We start from the raw sequence: 21,786 nt of genomic DNA, 5'->3' as shown, positions 1-21,786 counted from the left end.
AAGCTTGAACTTTGCCTCCCTTCTGGCCTTGCATTTGAGTGCAAGTCATAGAAGATAGTCTCGCTGACAACAGCTCCATCCAAAAGAATATCCACAAAGTGTTTTGTGAGTATGAGGTGATTGCAGTTATCTTTTATGAAAGACTTGATCTTTGACCACTTACCAAGTGTCCTATTAATCACAAGCGAGTCACTTTGTAGCAGGGGCTTGGCTGTAGGGCCATTTGGAGGATCTGTCATCAGTTTTATAGAAGTTTTGTGTCTGGAGTAACTTCTGATTGGGACCAACACCACTTGAAGAATTTGCCAATTTTGACAGCATCCTGCAACAGAAAGACCTCTGTATATTGTTAGATTTCATAATTTTATACTTTTAACCTAGAATGACTTCCGTATTCTATAAAGTAAAGCAAATACTCCAGATTTTTATGTATTCCCAGTTTGTAGTATGCATTTCTTTTTCAGAGGCCTAAAACTAGAAGCCAGTAGGTAACATGGTAGCCTTCTGCGGTAACTAATGCACTGCAGCAGCCTTCATCCCCTTTAATGAGCACATTAACAAGGGAAATACCACAACTGTTTTAAGTCAAAGAATTAAAAGATGTGTTCTGCTACTGGAAATTGAGTTACAGGAGAATGTGAATCTGAGAGGCACTGCCTCTGAGTACAGTCTCCTTTGAAAATATGCTGCCCCTCAGTATTCCGCTAAATTTCCAGCATCGCTCAGGTTTACTAAACTGAATCCTTTCATTCCACTGACAGGCTTCTTAGGCAATCTCTGGATGATTTACTTGGGAAGGAAAAAGAGCTCCAAGGTTTCTGGTTTGTATGTTTGGTTTGTTTTTGTTTTTGTTTTTGTTTTAATGTATTGCTGAAATCTCATTCATCCTACACTAATGAGTGAGGAGCTTTGTTAAATATCTTTGCCTGCCACATTCACTCAGTCATTTCATAAGTATGTAGAGAGAAAACTGATCAAGGTGGCCTTAGTTTAAGGAACTTGGTTAAATGAGTAGTCAAGTGGAGAAACGAGAGCAAGCACTTTGGACCTCTGCCCATTGGTTCTCAATTTCAGGGTGCCTCAGCATCACCCTGAGGGCTTCTGAACACATTTCTGGGCCCGTTCCCAGAATTGATGATTCATCATGTTTGGTCTATAGCCAGATAATTTATCTTTCTAACAGGTTCCTAGGTGATGCTGATAGGCTGGTCCACTTGAGAACTGCTGCTATAACCCATCACTGGGGGTATAATGTGCTTGCATAAAATTGTGTCTCCGTCAGATATAGGGTACTTGTTCTTGGTAAGGGTAGGCAGGATTTAATGAGGAAGACAGCCCTGGGGTCAGCCTACTTGGGTTTTACATCTTAATTACCTCACGAATGGGCAATTTGAATAATTGCTCTTGGGTAAATTGGAGAAGATACGGGTAGTTGAGTTGTAGAGGAAATTAAATGAACTAATGCAGGTAGAGAGCTTAGTGTGGAGCCTGGGGCATTGTTTAGAATTCTGATTAGCTTATTAGGTTGCCAGAGACAGAGAAGCTATTACATGGAATCAAAAATTGTCAGTGACAAAAGTATTACTCCCATCTTGGTCCTTGTAGATACAAGTATTACAATGTATTTCAAGTATTACAAATGACCAGTGAAAGGGATGATTAGTTTTGCTTTTAAATAATGAGGGACATTGACTCTTCCCATTACTTTTTTGCTTATATAGCTGCACATGTCCTCATTATTAGTTCTCTAATTCTTAGATCACAAAAGGGATGACATTAATTAGGTTAAGGAATGGAAACCCAAAGGCTGTGGAGGCCAGGCAGCTAAGCCAGAGAGATGCGTGCTGTGAACGGCAGGGCATGTGCTCCTTTGAAAGACAACCCGACTCCATTTCAGCCACTTGTTGCCATGCAAAGATTCAGGCCCAGGCATACCAGCTCCTAATTTTACAAGAGACACTAAAATTCCAGATTTTAAGTCACAACCTTTCCAGCTTGCCACACGTGGACTAGAGTTTTAAGGATGTAAAACCTCTGTGTGTGACAGGGTGAGTGAGCAGGGAGGGGAGAGGCAGAGCTACATGATGGAGTGGAAGCTTCAAAGCACAGAAGAATGCCATGGAACGGCAAGTGGCTGCTTTATTGACAATCCCGTTTCATCCAAGAGATGTGGGCTGGAATGGGCCTCTGGGAGAGACTTAGCTTAGGAGTCAAACAGTTTATTAAGATAAGTTGCATAAAGGTTTTTAGGGCATGGGTTGGAAGACAATCATCCCATGAAACAACAACCATGTTGCTAGAAGAAAAACTCCCCCAGAAGAGACCACTTGGCTAATTGGACCTACAGAGCTTCACTTCCTGCCTTGGGCCTGAAGTCTCATCTTGCGTTCTGTGCTCCACACGGAGTGACAGCATCTCCAAAGTGCTTTGTAACTGTTTATCCTGTTTTGACCATTACCTACTCTGAGAGGCCTCTAAGAAGTCAGCCTTGAATCTTCCCTAGATGCTCTTCCTTTAAACTGAATTGTAATGATCCATGTTTCAATCTCTTATTCTTCCTCTATCCTACTAGACTGTGAGCTCCTGGCTTATAATAGTCATTCAAGTCAAAGTTTTAATGAAGAATAGCCAAGAGGGAAGTACAGAAAGAAGGTTAACGAAAGACGTAAGGAGTTAGCTCTGGGGAGTTTCTAGCCTGGCTGTCAAAAACCGTATCTACCTAGCTGGAGAGTCCCACCTAGAACTTTTCTTCCCCCATCTGACATCTTATCCCTCTTCTTCAATCTTTCTGTTCTCTTGGAGGTCATTACTCATTGCATAGTTTATTCTTTAGCCATGCACAGGGAACACACTTAGACTTGTCAAGTGAATAAATGAATGAATGAAAGAACAAATGTGTAAAATGGCATCGACCTTTAAAGAATCAGAGAATCTCATGGTCTGACAGGACCTGGAAGGCCACTTGCCTCACCTGCTCTTAAATTGGATGATTATTTTTTAATGACCCAATTATCTTATGCTTTTTGAATTATAAAATACACATACACAGAGTCTATATCATTTTAAACAACTGTCATTTCCAACTTTTAAATGAGCCAATATTGTGTTTTTCACCTGAAAGCCAGATCTAGAGCATTTTAAGGACTTTGTGACTTTAAAACACACACACACACACACACACACACGTTTTCTTAGTATTGGTTTTGTGGCCCAGCATTACCACACCCTCCAAAATTGGAAAGTCTGGAAAGTTTTGGAAGAGATTTTAAGTTGCTAATTTGGAGAGAATGTTTTTTAGATGATTTGAGTCAGAGATGTGGGGCAAGGAGACCACTTGCTGTCACTGAGAGTTAAGAGGACTCAGAATGGTCCATGTGGGAAGAAATTAAAGTGGGGTTCTGGAATGGCAAATGCTGAAGAGGAGAGAAGTAAGAGATACTGTGATGACATAATGGACAGGCCTGGAGATGCATCATATTTGAGGTACAAGCAAGAGAGAAACACAGTAGTGGTTTCCAGCCTAGGTAACTAGGAGGCCTGAGGGAGAAGTTGATGAATTTGTTTTAAGAAATGCTGATCTTGGGATGTTTGTGGTAGTATCTGAGTGAACAAGTATAACAGGAAATTGAATATCTATTTCAAAGCCAGGAAGATAGTTAAGAAGGAAATTAATATTTGCACCATCCTGTGCCAACATCAGATACTGTATTAGCGTGCTTGGGCTACCATAATGAGATACCAGACTGGGTATATTAAACAGTAGATATTTTCTCACTATTTTGGAGGCTAGAACTCCATGATCAAGATCCTGGCAGGGTTGTTTTCTGTTTTTCTCTTCCTTGCTTCCAGGCAGCCGTCTTCTCACTGTGTTTTGCATGGCCTCTCCCTTATGTATGCACAGAGAGAGAGAGAGAGAGAGAGAGAGAAAAGGATGCTCCCTATATCTCTTCCTCTTATAAAGATAGTAGTCTTATTGTATTAGGGTGCCATCCTTATGACTTCATAACTTTAATTCCCTCCTTAAAAGCCATGTCTACTAATACATTCACATTGGGGGTTAGGGCTTCAACATAATGAATTTTGGGGGGACACAGTTCAGTTCACAACAGATATTATTCCCATTGTCTCCATAAAGAAACAGACTAAGAGAGTTCAAGTAACTTATTCAAGGTCAAACAGGTCAAAAAGATCTATGGCCTTTTGGTTGTCTCTTTTAAAAATCTTGTTACCTCATCCTAGATCATGTGAGATGAATGCATCTGTATGGCTATCAAAAATAAAAGTAACAGTCCTAACCCCCTTGACCTCAAAGAGAGAGGAAATTTGCCAGAATAGAATGACAGAATGAGTGTTGATTCTACTACATGCAGCCTCTATCTCTTCTGGCTTTATGCCTGGGTCTATCTTAGTTGTGTAGACACCCATAAATTTGGATTTATTTGCCCCTTGAGAACCAAAGGAATCTAAACCTAGGTTCTGTTTTACATGTAGACCTTAGTGTTCAACACTGCTGTTCCAAGGACAATTTTACAAGTCTTGACCTATGGTTTTTCCTGAAGACTTGATAAAAATTAATGGTGGTCTGGGGAGAGGCAAAGGGCTGCCCTCTTATCTGCTCAGAGCATTGTGAGATCATCTGTAGCAAAGTATTTCAGTGGGACCTAAGGTCTAATCAATCTCTTGGCTGTAGACAAAGCATTCACTCTGGAAATGAGCAAAAAACAAAATGTTGTTGCTGCCCTCTATTGGCTGGGCCTCCTCACAGGCGAACAGGAGACCAGCCAGCAGAGGGGCAGGATTACAAATACCAGTCCTCTTTCCTCCCTTGTTTTCTCTGGTGTTGAAAGCTGTATAGTTTAATAATGCAGGTTAACGCCTGTATGCCATGTAAGGTGTTCCAGAACAAAGGGGACAAGGGTAAGTATTATTTACAAGCTCTCAGATATGGAAACAACCCAAGTGTTCAGGGATGGGCTTATTTTTCATGATGTCCTCATGGCTTTTTGAGCTATAGAAGGACCAGATGTCATTTGCAGGGTTCTGCATGTCTCGCTTTGTACAGGACCCAGAAACATGTTTAGTAAGTGCTCTTGAGGAGATTGTCACCACGGATGCAAATCAGCAGATTAAATCCCTAGGTTCAGAAGTATCTCCACCCAATGAAGGCACCACATGGGGAAAGGAAATAGAAAGTGCTCAGTTACCAAAGTTTTCATTGTTCTAGGACACTGGGATTCTTGTAGTTTATAGAACTGTCACTGCATGGCAGCAAAGGAGATATAATGGAAACCAGACTGTAGTTGATCCACATTCAACTTGTATTTTCCTTTTAAAATACCATACTCAAAATGTTGAAAACTTGGGGCCAGTCTCTACAGCCAGCTGGGATTTTGTAAAATGTCTTTGGGAATGCAAGCATAATTTAAAAAATTAAGTACATTGCATCCAAATTACCTGAATGGCATTCCATTTCTATAGTAACTTAAATATTAAGTAACTTCTAAGGCACAGAGGGGTAAGTAAATCCCTTTCTTATTCTGGTAGAAGAGGAAAAGAGTTCATCTGAAGTGTTGGCTGAGCAAATCACAGCTGCTTTCTCTGCTCCCATCTGCCTCCGCTCTCCTGGAAAGATCTGCATGCGCTTGTTTTCACCCTTTCCTTACCTGCCATTCTCCCCTCAGTCATCATGCTTTCATCTGCCCCTCTACTCAGAAACACTCTTTTCAAGGATTCTTCATGAAAACTTGTGCAGCACAGGCCACTGAAAGGAAGGTTCAAAGACAAGACCCCATGGGAGAATGGAATGCAGTTGTGGAGACTGATGCCACAGCCGGAGAGCTGGGAGAGCAGTTTGCTTTCCTGAGGTTGAACTTCTGCACATGTGCATGCATTATGCTTATAATTAAAATATAAACATAAAGCCAATTACATTCCTGTAGCAGGACAGCGACTAGAAGAGTGGGGAAACAGGAGAGGAGGTCCCAGAGCAATGCCTAGGTGCTGTCACCTCCGCCTGGTGGGCGAGAAGTCCTAAGTAGCAGTGTATCTCATAAACTCACCATCTCATCTGGTACTGACTCTTCTAATCCTTTTCCCGGTGCTGTTCTCTCTCCCACTTCCCAAAGTCCAGATGATATCATAGAGCCCATGTGGGAACATCTTTGTGTTCGTGGTTGGGTGCCCCTAGGGTGAGGTGGGGGGAAGAAGGGTGTTGAATGTGAGAGGTAGTGTATATAACAGAAATACCTCTGAGTTAGAGTGATTAGTTGTGAGTTCCAGATCCAGCTCTGCTGTGGAATATCCAAGTGCGCTTAGGCAATTCATTTCTCTCCTGTTTACTTAGATAGAAAATACATATTTGTATATTCTTATATGTGTGTGTGTGTGTGTGTATACACACAAAACCCTTTTACTAACATATAATTAGGGAAAAAATTCCTTATATTAATATTCTGATACTTACTGAAATAAAGCATTTGTTTTCATCCTATTACACTCATCTGTTTTGACATAACAATTACTATTTTATCACATCATATCAACTGTTTTAAATATTTTATTAACTCAGAGCCTTTCACTGGCTTAACTTGTTCTAATTCATTGTAATTATTATTCTGATTTTTTTCATCCTCCCTACTGGGAGCCCCTCCCCCTGACATTGTGAAAGTGTCCTGACCTTATGTTATCAGTGAGTCTAGACCCACTGTGATTTTTTTTTTTTTCTGAACCATGAAATCAAACTGGTGCTGGCCTCCAATGTAACTCTGAAAGTGCAGTCAGTGCTCCGCTTTTTATCTGTTAGTCAGCCAGCACTGATGGGCACTAGGGGGAGAGTTCACTGGGCCATAGCACCTGCTTAGAAGCTTTCTGCACAGTAGAAAAGGCAACCATGAGATGAGGTGCTGCATAGGATGGGGTTGTGTGCAAAGACCTGCGCTGGCTCCAGCACGCACTGTGGGGGAGATGGGGGGCCTGGTTTGGGGAGCCAGGAAGGACTTGCCAGTAGAGTGGATTTACCAGGAATGGAGGAGGAGAAGGCATGTCCCTATGGAATTTGTGAAGGCAGAGGAGTAAAGGAACACAGAATATTCAGGGGGTTGTGCACAGCCCAGCTTGGCTGCTGCTGAGAGTGTATGCTGGGGAGTAGAGGAGATGAGGATAGGGAGGTAGGGAGGGCACATGGAGAGGCTTGAATGCCTAGCTAAGAAGTGTGGCCTGATGTCTAGAATGCAGTACCATCAGAGGGGTGTAAGTAGGGACAAGGCAGAACTAACTTTGCATTTTGATGGACTTTTTCTGGCAGCCGCATAGAAGAATATCTCAAGGATGTAGCCTGATGTATGTTTCAGGTTCTTTTCAATTTCCTCTCCTTATCTACTTTCTGATGCTGAACCTGTGTTATTCCAAATGATACCACTTGACAATCCTAAATTCTTTTACTCCCTTTCTGAGATTGAAGGGAAATTGATCTGTTTATGCCTTTCCTTTCTGGAGCTAGACTTTTAACCCCTCAAAGCCCCATAGCTAAAGCAAAGTTTATGTATTGAAGTGCTTTCTTACCTTCTAGCAATATTATCATGATAATTAACATCTCACCTGGTTCCAGAAATGATTTATGGTAGTTTTCAAAAATCTGCAGCATCAACAACATCAAGGGGACAGTTGTGCTACATGGCACGCTCTAGTATCTTCTAGCAACATCCCACTGACATTTTCATGTACACACCACTAAGAATAAAAACCCACAGTCTCACTGGAACCTGAGAATGACAGACAAGCTCTTGGATAGCAAATAAGGCTAGATTAAGGAAACTGCAGCACAGGCTTCCTTTCATAGAAAGCTCAGGCTTTGATTGATGGAACAGAAACTACCTAAAAGGGCAGGAAGACACTGATCCTGTATGACCGGGGCTGCTATAACAAAGTACCATAGACTAGGTGACTTTCAACCATGGAAAAAGATTCATTCACATTTCTGGAGGCTAGCCATCTGAAATTAAGAGGTAGACAGGGCCATGCTCTTGCTCAGAGGGCTCTAGGGGACAATCTGCTCCATGCCTTCCTCTTAGCTTCCAGTGTTGCTAGCCATCTTTGGTGCTCCTTACTATCACCCGAAACTCTATCTCTACCTTCACATAGCCCTCTCCCTTTTCTATTTGCATCTGTGTCTCTTCTCTTTCTGTAAGGATACCAGTCATAATGGGTGAAGGGGCCACTTTGCTTCAGCATGACCCCATTGTAACTAATTATATACCCACAGTAACCCTATTTCCAAATAAGGTCACATTCTCAGGTTTCAAGAAGAACATGAGTTTTGGAAAGACACTAAAAAAGCACAGGTTCTATCTCTCAACCTGCTCCTTGACTCAAGATCAGTGAGAAAAATGAGGTGCCACAAATTTAGTAGCTTAAAACAACACAGTTCTGTTGGTCATCAGCCTTATTAGGCTTGACTGAGTTTTTTGTTTAGGGTCTCACAAAACCAAAATCAAAGTGTCATCCAGTCTGTGTTACTACCTGGAGGCTCTGGACAATAATCTGCTTCCAAGCCATTTAGGTTGTTGGCATGTAATACAGAATAATGGAAAGGAAATACTCTTCTGGAATTAGAAAGGAAAAATAAACTTACTCTGGCTTCAGATACCACCAAAAACAGAGCTTAAGCAAGAACATGTTTAAAGGGTATTTACTGGAGGAAATCTCAGAAAGTGGAAGGCAGGCCCTTGGGACAGTTGCTATAGAATGACTGAATGTATCTCCCCAAAATTCATATGCTGAAGCCTAATCCCCAGTGCGATGTCTCTACTACGGGAGATTCAACAAAGGCTCCCAGAGTCTCCAATGGCTAAAAGTGGTCCCTGAGAACTCACCCCAGAGTCTTCAATTTCCCTGGAAGTACCCACTGGGATACCTACCTCCATGAGATAACAAAGCCATCAGAGACAAGCGGATAATGCCAGACCCCAGGATCCCTGCAGACATGACCAGGGTTCATCCTCTGCCTACAAGATCCAGAGGCTTCTTTTCACACTTATCCCAAACTTTCTGGGAGTAATTAACACTCAAGAGAAATATCAAAAGACTAGTGAGCCAGAGTTCCAGGAGATAGCTCTCCAGGGTGTCACCATCCTGGGCTGAGGGAGCACAGGCTTCTGTCCTTGACTGTTGAATTTATTTCTGCTATTCCTTGCTGTTATGTCCTTCTGTTCTTTCCTTGCTGCTCTTGTTGGGTGCTGTGCTATCGGAAACACCAAGTACAGAGGATGATGTATGAGGAGTTAGAATGGACAGGTGGTGTCCTCTTTGTGAAGTCCCACGCTATTTCCACATTGTCACATATTTTAATACTAATAACTAATTTGTAAGATACACTTCTTAAAAATTATCTTTAATCCCCACAATGGCCTCAAAAAGAACACATCATCAACAACTTCCTAGCATGGATGCTGAGTCTGGGACACAGCTCTTTGCACATAAATTCTTATGTATTGGGACTTGAAGTTCTATAGGATGGATCTCCCAAGTGTGATTGCTGGATCAAAGGGTATGCATGTTCTAAATGTCACTAGGTCCTGCCAAGTTCTATTCCATGAAGGTTGTAACAATTTGCACAACCACAGCAGAGGAATGGGGCCTTTTCCCAGTGCCCTTAGCTTGCACTCACTGTTGTAATTCTTTTAAGTGTTGGCGAGTATGATAGAAAAAATGTTATTTCACTATTAACTCTTATTTTACTTTTCATTTTCTTGATTATTAGCATATTTGACGTACATTTCCTCTTCTGAGAATTGTCCTTTAGAATGTTTGTTAATTTGTCTATTGAGTTGTCTTTCTCTTATGAGTGATTAATATATTAAGAATACTAACCTGGGGCACCTGAGTGGCTCAGTCAGTTAAGCATCTGACTCTTGATTTTGGCTCAGGTCATACTCTCAGGGTCGTGGGATTGAGTCCAGCATCAGGCTCCACAGCAGGCATGGAACCTGCTTGGGATTCTCTCTCCCTCTCCTTTTCCCACTGTCCCTCTCTTCCACTCACACACCCTCTCTCTCCTTTAAAAAAAAAAAAAAAACATACTAACCTTTATCTGTCAGGTATGATGTAAATATTTTCTTTCAATCTACCATTTTGTACCTGACTTTATGATATAAATATTTTCTTTCAATCTATCATTTTGACCTGATTTATGTATATTTATATATAATATGAAATATATTTTGCTATATAGAATCTTAATAATTTTTTATGTAGTTGAATATGAAGCTTTTAATTTCATTCTTTTCTAATAATTGACTTTAATAATTCAAGTTAATAATTAACTGTATGACACAGTCTTACGATGGGATATTATGCAGCTGTTTATTAAAGGAAATCACAGTTGTCTCACATCTAAACAACTTTACTTCAAAATTCTTGCATGGGCAAAGGAGAAACCACATGTGGTATTGACCTTCTTCACTTTTAAGATAGAACCCATCAACGAATAATATCACACCAAGATTTTGGAGAGGGTATCCAGATGACCAGCTTTGGGCATAGATAATCCCATTAAAAACACAACATGCCCAATCATTGGGTAAGGGGAAAAGAATGACCAGTTTCACTAGCATAAAAATTTACCTACAGCTACAAGTGTTTAGTGGCAGGAAAAATAAACCTTAGCTACTGGGTCAAGGGACAGGCTCTATACAGTGTGTCCTTAATGGGTATATTTACATTTGTGCCTCTAGACCTCGGCCTGAACTTACCTGGATATATAAGAAGAAAAGTTTATCATCATCTGGAAGACCCAGGAAAGGTGGCTGTTGGAGGCACATTCTGATATAATAAAAGCATCTTTAAAAAAAAAAAAAGATTTTATTTATTTTTTTGACAGAGAGAGAGCAAGAGAGGGAACACAAATAGGGGGAGTGGGAGAGGGAGAAGCAGGCTCCTGCTGAGTAGGGAGCCCGATGCAGAGCTCAATCCCAGGACCCCAGGATCATGACCTGAGCTGAAGGCAGATGCTTAACGACTGAGCCAGCCAGGTGCCCCTGTGAAAACCATCTTTAACTTCTGAGTTCCACAGGAGTGAAACTTATGTAAAGACCTTAATAGTTCAGAAAAACTAGAACCCCATAATCTGCAATAAACAGTAAATCCAAGAAGTCCTCCCAATTGTCTTTTAGAAAATGGTTTTGGGTAATTTTGAATAGTCAACAATCTTTCCCCCAAATAACTTTTACCTTTGGCGGTCATATAAGATTTTCCTTAAAAACTTTACATCCTTTTTAAACCAATTTAGTCAATAGATACTTAGAATGAGTTTTAGAAGAATCAGTCAGTGAAACACAGAAGGAGATTCTTGACATGTTGTATCAGGTAGATCAATATGGACACTTTAGATACCTGATCTAAACATCAGGAGATATAAGATGGTGCCTCAGTAGCGTATCCTGGAGTCATCATTGTCCAAGTGTTTGGTGGTTTTCCCTCCAGTGAATCAAATGAATATTGACTATCTTTATCTACTGGGATAGTAAAGGATGCTGATCTCAAGTCTGTTACAGAAAATTTATTGTCAGGTAGAACTAAAGAAAGAAACTACGCTGTTTAGGCTATATCAAAAAACAAAGTATACTATTGCATTAACTGCACAAAATATTGAACAGAGCCACAATTTTGTCTATTTGGTCCTTGTAGGTAAAACAGAAGTATTACAATGGCCAGTGAAAGGGATGATTAGTTTTACCTTTAGGTAATGAGGGATATTGACTCTTCCCATTACTTTTTTGCTATATAGCAGCACATGTCCTCCTTAATAGTGCTTTAATTCTTAGGTGATAAAGGGTCTTTCAATTCAGTTTCTGTTTCAGGAACCAGTGCTTTTATCTCAGTGGCATAAGTGTGTTATTGGCCCTAAACTTATCAATTTTTCTAGGTCCATCTGAAAATGTTCAGCCAGATATTGGAGATTCCCCAGATTTATAATCTCTCATACAATTTTCTGACCAAGTTCCTTATTTCAGGTTTTAGCACATTTACACAGAGAGGACAGGGATCTTTTTACATTAGCTGGGAGTCCACACCAGAATATTGTTTAAAAGTTTCTTGAACAGAATTCTAAAATCTTCTCTAGTGTTGTCTTTTCTTTGCTTATAACAGTAGCTATTGGTCTTAAGGAAGGACTTTAAAAATGATCTACTTTTCTTTTCTTCCTGTTTCTAGACCTTGGTAAGTATTTTCCGTGATGTTATTTTAAAAAATTGTTTTAACTTTCCCACATGATAGTTTTCAATAAATTTTGCCTTTATCTGAGAAAGACTAAGTAACCAGGAAATGACTAATAGAATTAAAAAGCCATGGCAATATTTTGGGTTTTTTTCTGAGGTTTTGGAAGTCTTTAATTGTGGCTCTAATATGACTCAGCTTATATTCATCTTCCACTGATTTATCTTCTGAAGTGAGGAATGACCCATTCATCAATCTGCTGGGTATGACCTTGATGGAAGACCCAGTCTGCTGGATATGACCTTGAGGGAAGTAATCTACGTTGTGAAATCACAGCAGGTAGAACATAAGAAGATACAGTGAGGACCAGTGTATGGTGATCTGAATAAAGTGTGTTCTTTAGCTTTTCCCAGAGAATGTTTTTTTAAATTTTTATTTCTTTTCAGTGTAATAGTATTCATTGTTTTTGCACCACACCCAGTGTTCCATGCAATCCTTGCCCTTTCTAATACCCACCACCTGGTTCTCCCAACCTCCCACCCCCTTCACAACCCTCAGGTTGTTTTTCAGAGTCCATAGTCTTTCATGGTTCACCTCCCCTTCCAATTTCCCTCAACTCCCTTCTCCTCTCCATCTCCCCTTGTCCTCCATGTTATTTGTTATGCTCCACAAATAAGTGAAACCATATGATAATTGACTCTCTCTGCTTGACTTATTTCACTCAGCATAATCTCTTCCAGTCCCGTCCATGTTGCTACAAAAGTTGGGTATTCGTCCTTTCCGATGGAGGCATAATACTCCATAGTGTATATGGACCACATCATCCTTATCCATTCATCTGTTGAAAGGCATCTTGGTTCTTTCCACAGTTTCGCAACCGTGGCCATTGCTGCTATAAACATTGGGGTACAGATGGCCCTTCTTTTCACTACATCTGTATCTTTGGGGTAAATACCCAGTAGTGCCATTGCAGGGGCATAGGGAAGTTCTATTTTTAATTTCTTGAGGAATCTCCACACTGTTCTCCAAAGTGGCTGCACAAACTTGCATTCCCACCAAGAGTATAAGAGGGTTCCCCTTTCTCCACATCCTCTCCAACACATGTTGTTTCCTGTCTTGCTAATTTTGGCCATTCTAACGGTGTAAGGTGGTATCTCAATGTGTTCTTAATTTGAATCTCCCTGATGGCTAGTGATGATGAACATTTTTTCATGTGTCTGATAAACTCAAAATGGATAAAAGACCTCAATGTGAGACAGGAATCCATCAGAATCCTGGAGGAGAACATAGGCAGTAACCTCTTCGATAGCAGCCACAGCAACTTCTTTCAAGATATGTCTCCAAAGGCAAAGGAAACAAAAGTGAAAATGAACTTTTGGGACTTCATCAAGATCAAAAGCTTCTGCAAAGCAAAGCAAACAGTCAACAAAACAAAGAGGCAACCCATGGAATGGGAGAAGATATTTGCAAATGACAGTATAGACAAAAGGCTGATATCCAGGATCTATAAAGAACTCCTCAAATTCAACACACACAAAACAGATAATCATATCCAAAAATGGGCAGAAGATATGAACAGACACTTCTGCAATGAAGACATACAAATTCCCAGATAATTTTTGAGAAAGACTGTAATGGAGTCAAAATTTTGTTTTGAGCCCTCAACAAACCAATCCAAAAAACTGCCTTCTGAATATTTGTTATATTTCCTTCTTTTTGGAAGCTACTCCAAAATGCTTTGTCTTTGCCATTTGAAAAGTTCTGCCTAATGGCCTTTGTAATTCTAAATCACTCTCAGTGAAATTGTGTTATTTTAGAATTTAAGCACAAGGATTATGACTGTTGTAAAAATACCTAAGAGTTCTGCTTTAAGGTTTGATGTGGGCACAGAAAGACTCCTTGTGGCACAAAAAAAAAAAAAAAAAGAGCAAGTCTTGATTGCTAGCATCCAGAGGTCCTTATGAAATGCTGTGTCAGCCTTTTGATTTCAAAACTTCACAGTTAGTAGCTTAGAAATCATTAGCTCTGGAGTAGGAAAACTAAAAATGAAGATCTTCTTTATTAAAGTGTTTCTCTCCTAAACAGACAAGATAAAACCTTCCCGCTGAGTGTGTTTTAGAGGAAGGGTTTATTGTTCCAGCAATAAACAAAAGCAAAAACTGGGAAAAAAAGCACCTTCCCCAAAGACAGCTGAATGGGAGTAAGAAAATTTCTATCACTGAAGGCTCAAAAAAGCTTCCCTTTTAACATTCAAGCTAGGGTCAAACAAAAGAGGCAAGAAAAGAGAGAGAAAGTCAGAACTTGGTTAATAACAGTGAAAGGAATTGACAGTATAGAAGACAATACTTTTCCCAGGAGAAGAATTTCTATCACAAATTTCTCTTTATAATTTTCAAAAACTAAGTAATCCAGTAAAGCATGTGGGAGTGCATGAAGGCTTACACACCACCAGTCTTAGGAGAACAAAATAAATGCAGCTTGATTCAGTAGTAAGAAGCTCTATTAAAGAATTGAAAGCTTCACATGACCAACTGGGACACACATCAGTCATGATCAGGCTGAAATGGCCCAAGTCAATCCGATAAAAGGAACCAGAGCTCTTTCGAAAATGACTGATCACAGAATTGCTGCAGGAAAGAACAAGATGAGCTTGGAGCTCCTTCGTGATGCTAGCAGGTTTCCCCAGAATAATAGAGACATATCAAATGGCACTGGAGCTAACTTGAGGGGGCTCCCAGTGGCCACATATGGAACAATTTGAGCAACACAGTGAACAGTGGTACTAATAGATATAGACCACTAAGTAAACCAATACCCATGAGTCCATCCATGCTGATATGGATAAAGAATTGAATTAATAAACAGATAGTGGGAGAAGGAAAACCACTTCCTTACAGTAAAATTCTAATAAGTGTAGATAGAATGATGGAAAAAGAACATCACCATTTGAAAAATACCACAGTAATAATTGTTTCAGGCAAGTATCAGTACTAGATATTAAATGAGTGGGCAAAATTACAAGGATTTAATATTTACATAGTCTCAGAGCATCTTTCAATAAGACACTAAGTACAATGGGAAAAATAGTAACTTTATTAATTTTAAATAGACACCACTTAACCAATAACTGTAACTGTAACTAACAGTAAACTAACATCACCAGTAACAAGATATGATGACATAAATGCCAGAGAAAAGCACAATATCATTTCTATAGTATTTTTGACAAAATTGCACAAGCTACTTTAATCAGATAAACCCACATCGAGCATCATTGTATAGACTAAATAGCACTCTTCAAGATATCAGAGCCATGAAAGGCAATGAAATATGGAAGAAACTATCTCAGATCACAGAAGGTGTAGGAAGCAAGAAGCTATGCACAGATATATTACATGCACTGGATTGGATCTTGGACCAGAAGAAGGACAGTTAGTAGGACAACTGACAAAATATTAATAAGATCTGCAGATTAAATGTTAATTTCTTGGTTTTATCATTGCTTTCTGGTTATATGTTAATATTTTAGGTCACTGTATGAAGGGTATATGAGAATCACTTTTGTTCAGTTTGCATCTTTTACTGGTAAGTCCGAATTTATTTCAAAGTGAAAAGTTAAAAAGAAAAAAGCAAATTTAAAAATAATGTAATCAATATGATCTGACCTTTTTAAAGAGAAAATGTCCATTAAATGTACTTAAGTATAGTTAACACGTGAGTATTTAAGCACATGCGTATTTAAGGCAGGTTACAAACTCCACTACTAACACTGGCTGCATGAAGGCACTGTGTTGGGATGGAGAGAGAGAGGGTCTGGGAAGGGAAAGGAGGGATTAGTCACTTTTTCTCCAAACCCTTTCTTTCTATGTAAAGGGTTAATAAAATCCATTCTCCTTCTCTAAGAATAGATTTACCTTAGACTAGCTTTCCAGCTCTGTTCCAATGGAAATCTTAGAAAGGTGGTGTGCCATATAAACTTTCAGATGGCCTCCAATTATCCCCACCTCCTGGTATTCACACCCTTGTGTAATTTCCTCCCACTGAGTATGGGCAAGACTTGTGACTTATTTATAATCAGGTAACACTATAAATTTCCCTGGAAACACTGCTTTAACTCCATCCTGCAGATTTTGATGTTATGTTTTCATTTTTCTTTCACTTCAAAATATGAAAAATTTTTTTCTTCCTACTTCCTATTGGTGATAAATAGTGGATTGGAATAAATAAGTAATCATTTTTTAGCCAAAAATTATTTTGAAATGTGCTATTTAATTTCTAAGTACCTTAAGATTTTCTGGCTATCTTTCTGCTATTAATTTCTAGTTTATATATAATTATGGTCATAGAATATATATGACTTGTATGATTTAAATTATTGTAAATTTGTTAAAATATATGTTATGATGCAGGAAAAATTCTGTATTGGTGAATGTTCATGTGCATTTGGAAATAATATATATTCTGCTATTATTCAGTAAAGCATTCTGTGTCAATTATATCTACTTAGTTAAGGGTGATGTTCAGTTCTTCCATATACTTGCTGATTTTTTCCCCCCAGTTAAATCCATTACAAATAAGGAGTGTTAAAGTCTTCAGTGATATTTGTAGATTTGTTAATTTTTTCCTAATTCTGCCATTTTTTGTTCCAAGTGTTTTGAAGCTCTTTTTTTAGGTACTTATACAATCAGGAATTTTGCAACTTCTTGGTGAAGTGGAAACTTTTTCATTATGTAACTTTTCTCTTTCATTCATGGTAATTGTCTTAACTCTGAAGTATATTTTATCTATATAAATATAAATACTCTAGCATTATTTTGATTAGTGTTTTCACGCTATGTCATTTTCCATCCTTTTACTTGTTAACTACTTGTATCATGGGGCTCAATCCCAGGACCCTGAGTTCACGACCTGAGCCGAAGGCAGATGTTTAACCAATAGAGCCACCCAGGCACTCTTGTTATAGTTATCTTATATATTATATCTGTATAAATTGAACCCCCCCTGCAGATAATGTTATAATTTTTCCTTTCAACCACCAAATATATTTTTCAAGAACTCAAAAACAGAATATGTACCAAGATATTTACATTTTCTCTTGCTTATTATCCCCAATGTACCATTTTTTTTCTGGTACCTTTTCCCGTCTATCATTGTGTATTTAGCTAAAACAACAAAATTAAATTCAATTATTAAATAAATAAAATTTAAAAAATGAAAAAAACTTCCTTCATCAATTCTTTTATAGCAGATCTGGTGGCAACAAATTTCTCTTAGATTTCCTTTACCTTATTTCCTAAGGGTGCTTTTTTCTAAATATGAAATTTCAGGTTGACAGCAGGTCTTTTCTTTCAGCGACTGAAAACTATCACCCCACTTTCTTCACTAGTTTCTGGTTAGAATTGTTCTTCTAGAATTGTTCTTCCCCCACAGGTAATAACATCTTTATTTTTCTGGTTGATTTGAATATTTTATTTTGTCTTTAGTTTTCAACAGTTTAATTATGTTTGGTCTGAGCATGGAATTTCTTTGGATTTATCCTGTTTGGGTTTGCTCAGCTTTTTGAATCTGTAGATTTATTTAGTTTACCAAATTTAGGAAGTTTTTGGTCATTGTCTCTTGAACTACGTTATTCAGCACTGAACTCTTTCTGCTTGTCCTTCTACATGTCACTGAAGCTCTGTTCGTTGGTTTTAAGTCTTTCTTTTCCTCTTTCTTTTCCAGGTGGGATAATTTCTACAGATCTATTTTCAATTTCACCGACAATTTTATGTCATGTCCACTTACGCTTTTGAGCTCAGTCCGTGAGGGTTATATTTTTGTCACTGTATTTTTCAGTTCTGATATTTTCAGTTATGATATGGAAATATCAGATGGTATCTTTAAACATCAGATGAGTCATATTACTCTATTAATCTTACAAGTGCTTATATTTGCTTGTAAGAATATTTTTAAATAATTGATTTAAAGTCTTTGCCAGGTAATTTAACATCTTTTTATTTGAGAGGTGATGTGTCTTAACTATCTTCTCCTAGGAGAATCAAGATTTTCCTGGTTCTTCATAAGCTGAGTAATTTTGAATTGGAATATCAGGTTTTCAGACTCTGAGTCTTTTTAAACAACCTTTTGAAAATGTTGGTTTTTGTTTTGGCAAGAAATGGACCTGATTCGGTTTAGACCATACGGGCCCTCCCATCTTCTATAGGCAGTTTCAATATCAGTGCAGTTTTCAAAACCTTTGCAAAGCTATTCAGATCTGTCCCACATGTACACCACCAGTGGCAGTCTGGGAAGGGCCAGAAATTTTCTGGTAATTCCATTTTCAAAGTCTTGATTATGCTGATTAAGATCAGATCCCATCATGCATAGTTTGGGAATACATCTTTGAGTTATTGAATAAATTAATGGGATCTCTTTCCTCTGGTTACCCCTCATCATAATCTCCCCAATACATCTCATGTCCCTGAAGTGCCTCTTTTGGGTTTTGTGGCCAGAAGCATGGGGCCTTAGTTACTCTTCTCTGTTGCTCACTTTTGTGACTGGACCAAGAAGCAAGAGAACCAGAGAATAAATAAATATGGTAAACTCATCACTGATTCCGTGGTACATCAAATTTTGGTCTTCTTTCCAATCCTCCTGCTCTGGTCCACAGGGCAGAATCCTCTCACAGCTGCCCCAGCCACTCTGTTTTATAGCCATTTTCAGTACGGCAGAGAGGGTAGAACATGTTTTCCCCAGCTTACCTGGAACTAGTTCCTACAGTTATTTTTTTACTTCTTTATTTTTGCTTATCACCTGCAATCAGTTTTGGGCCTTCAGTTTTTGAACACCTGCTCTTGGCTCATTTTCCTTTTTCCCCAGTCAAAACCCAATACTCAGTCACTGTATTATTAAATTACTTGCATACCTTTTGTGTTGTAACTGCCTTACCTAGTCCCATTCAGAGTTCAAAGGGCAGACTCACTGAGGTTTTGGGTGGGGATGGGGGGTGGAGGGGAATGCCTGATAACTACTTGCCTGCATTAGTTAATTAGAGAGCCAGCCCGATAATGAAAGCGGTATTTTATGATTTCCCACAAGCGTGTAAGTTTCACAGAAAAGTATTTTCAAGTTGAACTAAACAATGAAATGTTTAGTGAAAAAAGTGCTCCCTGAAGAATTAATTATCTGCTAATTTATCCCCACTGGAGTCACTGGTAGGCTAGGAAATGAATTTGTTACTTCTAATTATAAGCCCAAGTGCACAGAGAATTTCTGTGTGGTAGCTCCTTACTTACGGTGTTCTGGGATGAAAAGGCTTCCATGCAGCTCTGGAGAATTCCCTGTTAATGCTCTGTCACAATTACCACTAACTAACTCTGAAGCCGCTTCTGTTTATGGCTCTCAGAGCCAGTTGACACACCAAGTTAAGCAAAAATAAATAAACAAACTTCCTCTTGCCTGTCACCCTGCCTCTTTATTCTTTCTACCCCTGCTTCCTACAAACTGTTCCATTCTAATAAGCCCCTCACTTGAGACTACTATTTCCCATGGCATTCATTTGCTTATACTCCACTTTGTTGCTGGATATAAAACAGCTTGTTATTTCCTCAGCTTCCCCTTCCCTCACTGATAATCTTCATGAAGATGAATTCACACTTACTGGAAGCAAATTGGAATGATGTCAAAGGAGTGAAATATTTCATTGGGTCTCAAAGTGTGGTCCCTACACCAGTAGCAATACATCACCTGGTAACTCATTATAAATGCAAATTTGGGAGCACCACTTACAGTGTAAGAAACACTTGCGAAGGGGCCCAGTGATCTTTAAAAAAGACTCCAGGTAACACTGATGCATGCCAAATTTTGGGAACCACTGCAACTAGGGAGTTAATAATCACCTGGCAGTGGCATGATGAGGAAAAAGAGTATTTCAGATGAGGATCTTGCTTGTCAAATTGGAAGGACCTTTTGAACTGGTTTTCCACTGTGGTTAGAAGAAGATTTATTGCTAGCACCCTGAGTGGTTCAGTGGGGTGTAGGAGGGGAGGCAAAGTATAAATGTTGAGTCAGATGGGCTGACAACACCAAAAGCTTTCATTCCCTCTCTGCCTGCATGCCCCATCGGTTGGCCTGGATATTAGTCTCTCCAGTTACTGTAACACTTTGGCAGTTATCCCCAGTGGCATTTTTCCATTAAAAATTCATTCATTATTCTTCCAACATTTTCTCCTTCAGTGGTCCTGGGAGCAGTTGACAAACACACAGTAGGCTTCACAAATATGCCATCGTCATGTTCTCCATATATTACTTCAATAACCCACTGACACTTCTTGGTTGACTTTTTGCAATTTATAACATTATATGAATTTGAACTCAACCAGAAAATAAGTTTTATTGATGTAATAGTTATTTCAGTATTATAAATACTCTGAAAGCTGAATCATGTCTTGTGATGGAAACAGAATTTTATGCTGTGCTAGAACCTAGAAAAGAATAAAATTTGTCCTTGTGTACAAAGCATTCCTGCATATTTCTATAATCTTCATGGGAGAGAAGGAAACAGTGCTTGACTAAGCAAAACTATTTCTTTTTTTTTTTAAGATTTTATTTATTTGACAGAGATCATAAGTAGGCAGAGAGGCAGGCAGAGAGAGAGGAGGAAGCAGACCCCCTGAAGAGCAGAGAGCCTGATGGGGGCTGGATCCCAGGACCCTGGGATCATTACCTGAGCCAAAGGAAGAGGCTTAACCCACTGAGCCACTCAGGTGCCCCCAAAACTTCTATTTCAAGAAAATTTGTTTCCTTTACTTCAGAGAAATTTTAAGCAAGGGGAATATGTCCAGGAAAATACTGAAACTGGTCCCGGTGATCTTGCATGGGAACTCCCATCTAAACATCATGAAAATAAAGAATATAAAGGCATGTTTGCTTATTTTTTAAATAGACTTTAGTTCACTATCAATAAAAGGACTAGCCCCTGAAAAGAAACTCAAATATTCTTCTAAATACTTCCTTGAAGTTATCAAATACTAGAGGAAATTATTTGAACATTAAAGTGTCAGAGGACATTTTTGTCATTAGCTCATAACTACATCTGGAGTCTGCCTCCCATTAGAGTTAGGAAGAGTTTTTTTTTTTTTTAAGATTTTATTTATTTATTTGACAGAGAGAAATCACAAGTACACTGAGAGGCAGGCAGAGAGAGAGAGAGAGAGAAGGAAGCAGGCTCCCTGCTGAGCAGAGAGCCCGATGCGGGACTTGATCCCAGGACCCTGAGATCATGACCTGAGCTGAAGGCAGCGGCTTAACCCACTGAGCCACCCAGGCGCCCCTAGGAAGAGTTTTGTAACAGAAATTTTTTCACAAAAAAACATACAACTCAAAAATGATTAAATATTTTGTTTATAAGATTGCATTTCTAAAGAAAAAACATTTCAATTATTTTATTCAATTATTTCAATTTTTTGTTAAGTACTTTTCTTTGAGAAAAAACTGTATCTGCTCATAATATATATAATATATGTTAAAATTTGTGTATATTAAGCATTTATTTTTTTCAATTTCTCATTTCTATGGGGCATGATTTACATTTAAATA

The 21,786-nt window shown here is 38.8% G+C and overlaps 1 long non-coding RNA gene across 1 annotated transcript; it reads left to right on the top strand.

Annotated features, from left to right (window-relative positions):
• The first annotated feature begins 3 nt into the window (after positions 1 to 3).
• LOC309859184 lies at positions 4 to 10,853 on the top strand. The gene is made up of 3 exons (XR_014308587.1): positions 4 to 116; positions 762 to 821; positions 10,731 to 10,853. It is a non-coding gene; the product is annotated as an uncharacterized lncRNA (long non-coding RNA).
• The last annotated feature ends 10,933 nt before the right edge of the window (positions 10,854 to 21,786 follow it).

The sequence above is a fragment of the Mustela nivalis genome (assembly GCF_964662115.1).
Source record: "Mustela nivalis genome assembly, chromosome: 2".
Taxonomy (NCBI): Eukaryota; Metazoa; Chordata; class Mammalia; order Carnivora; family Mustelidae; genus Mustela; species Mustela nivalis.
Note: the sequence above shows the minus strand (reverse complement) of the source record. Positions and strands in the feature narration are given on the sequence as shown.